This window comes from Hordeum vulgare, chromosome 7H (genome assembly GCF_904849725.1).
Source record: "Hordeum vulgare subsp. vulgare chromosome 7H, MorexV3_pseudomolecules_assembly, whole genome shotgun sequence".
Taxonomy (NCBI): Eukaryota; Viridiplantae; Streptophyta; class Magnoliopsida; order Poales; family Poaceae; genus Hordeum; species Hordeum vulgare.
Genome location: NC_058524.1, coordinates 124,197,000 through 124,199,990, shown reverse-complemented (window position 1 = coordinate 124,199,990; position 2,991 = coordinate 124,197,000). Strand labels below are relative to the sequence as shown.

Genomic DNA, 2,991 nt, shown 5'->3' with positions numbered 1-2,991 from the left:
AGGTTGTTTATCACCACCAAGGTCAGTGGGTTCGTGCTGTCGGAGACTGCAGGAGATCTGGCCATAGCAGCTTCGATTTGCAGCAGGTAATTCCTTTTGTGGTTTATGTTTGTAAGCAAGGAGAAGACATATTGTTTCAATACTCTGTTTGCCACGATCAACATAGTCACCCAGAAACCAGTAGTTCGCCTCCGGTGGGAACCCACCATACTCGAATAATCGAAGAATATCAGAATAATGGCCATGGATGTCCCCTGTCAGTGAGTAAATAGCATATGAGTTAAATGCCAAATGTGCTTTTAAATCATCATATTATTGTAATAGCATATCAGTTAAATGCCAAATGTGCCACCAGTAAGTGGATACCCCTTCATTTCTTTCCCCTCAACCAATCAAATAGATTCTTTCCATCAATTTTTCTATTCTTGAAGCTGAAGCTAGATAGAAGTCAAACATTCTTTTGATAGTGCTATAGATTCTGTATGAAACTGCTTCAAAGTGAATTTGATGAAGAGAAGCTGATTTTGATGAATTGAACCAGTCCCAAACAGGCCCTAAGTACCAGTGGGTTACTTTTTATACTGGTATGGAAAGCTGGGCGAGCTGATTAGGGCCAGGTTCAACGCGCGACTCGGCGCGCCTCGGTGGGTCTTTATTTTCAAAAATTGTTCATAAATAATTTTCTCCGGAGTTAATGAAAATGTTCTTCATTTTCTAAAAGAGGTTTTCCTTTTTATAAAATGTACGTAAGTTCAATAAAGTTCATTTTTCTAATATTTGTTCATAAATTAAGAAAATGTTCGCATATTAATAATTTTTTTCAGAGTTCAAAAATTTGTTCACAGACCCACAATTCTGTTTTTTTCCAAAATTATTAACTAATTTGAAAGTTACCGTTTTAAAATTTCATCGCACACTCAAAAAATTGTTCATCTGTTAAAAACTTTTTCATGTTTGTAAAAAATTGTTCGAAATTTAATAAATGTTCCTGTTTTCAATATTTTTTAAAAAAATTGTTCGAGTATAAAATATATTTACGTTTTAAAGAAAAGTTCAGACGTTGTATTTCTTATGGTGATTTTCAAAAAATGATCGTATTTTTCAGAAATAAACATAAATTTATTAAAGATTAGCAAACTACTTCTAATTTTTTTAATGAAAACTATATAATAGTTTTCAAACAAATAAAACTCCTCAAATAAATGATGCTAGCTTTCAACACATGATACTTAATTTTTATTATCCTATGAGCATTTGTTCACACAAACAATGAACAATGTTTGTTATACATGTTAAATACGCGGCGGACATTCTTTGATGCACGATAAACCTTTTATTTAATATCTACCAAACTTTTCTAAACATGTGATGAACATTTCTTAATACTCGATGAATATTGTAATTAAAATTCTCCATGTTTTTAAAAATATGTTCCGTGATATTTTAGAAGAATGTTCATGAAATATAAAATTTATTCGTGCAGGTTTAGAGAAATGTTTAACTGATACCTGACAGGCGGGCTCATACGGTCAGAAAGCCAGTCAATACACAGAAAGCCAGTCAATACACTGTCAATACGTATAAACCCCGGTTTTAGTCCTTTTCGTATCGCCTCAGATATGGTACTGATTCGGAAAAATTATCAATGTTGGTGCCAATCTGCTTTCAATGATCCAGTTCTGGTACCTCCGTGTAATTTACTCCCGTGATACCAATCTCCACAATACTTAACCCATCTAGTAATGCGTGTTTACTAAAAAGAATCTAGTAATGGGTGTTTGTCTAAAAAAAATCTAGCTATGCGTGAAGTGCTCCTGCAGTTGGATCGGACCGAGTTGTTCCGTGACTTGTTTTTGCCTTTTTTTCCACTTATGGTTTTTTTAGGAAATATCCATGTGCTTATCTTTAACTGTTCATAGTTTAATAAGTTATAAAGGGTGACCATTCCTAGCCGATCTTTATATTTAAGTACTCATAATTGTTCTCTTGATTCATTAGACCTTATCACATACATTTCAAAATGTTGCACACTATTTCATCAATCATTCGAATGATTCAAAATCAAATATACAACAAATCAACCATAACCATGCATATAGTTCATCTAATTGTGAAATTCAAATTAATACATGCATAGAGTTCATGGAAAAGGCACCACATCAATCAAGTTTACACCAGAACATAGCATGTCTTGTCGTGGATCGAGCCCTACCAAATGCACACTACATGAACTCAAGCACTATTGCCAACAAAGAAATCATCGCCACCTCCAAGGCCACCACCATCACCTCCTTGTCCACCACAATCCCCACGCCCACCACCACCATCACCTCCTTGACCAGCACCATCCCCAGAACCACAACCAACATCCTCCATCTGGTTCATGATCTCTACACGAGTGGACTCCCAATATCATTTTTTCTTGGCATCCATCATGGTTGGGTTCATGAACACGGTAGCACATTCTTTGGTCTTCTTCTCTCTCACAAGCCTCTCCTCCTCGAGGGAAAGATGACACTCATCCGCCTTCACCTTCCTCTCTTCGATCACCAATTTAGAAGTCCATTTATCGTCCTCCAAGGAACTGAGCTCATTCCACCTTGCCGCCTTTTCTTCTTTGTGTTCAGCCGCCAATGTTTTTCTTGGTCTCATTAATAGCTAAAATCTCTTCCTTTTAAGCATTGAAACCTCCTCTCTTCTTCCTCTCTTTTTGCAATCTTGTTGCCATCCAGACTCTTGTTACAATTTTATCCTCCTCGACATCGGCTTCAAGGATATGTTAATCCTTGACCTCGTAAGTGTGGCCTGAAAGTTCCTCCTAATCCACTTCTCATTGTTGCAAGTTCTTTGTGGCAACCATGCAATGTGAAGCCGTTGCCACCGTGCTTCTTGTTGTGTTGCTTGTATAGCTCTTGGATTATAGGCCCATACGTCATGATTTGCACCCCACTCGGTGATGAATGGTTGACTTTACCAATACAACGGGACCAA

General features: G+C 36.8%; 1 long non-coding RNA gene across 1 annotated transcript; it reads left to right on the top strand.

Moving 5' to 3' along the window:
* Window positions 1-1,827, top strand: LOC123413211. Its single transcript, XR_006613692.1, has 3 exons — window positions 1-86; window positions 542-644; window positions 1,484-1,827. It is a non-coding gene; the product is annotated as an uncharacterized LOC123413211 (long non-coding RNA).
* Window positions 1,828-2,991: the final 1,164 nt, after the last annotated feature.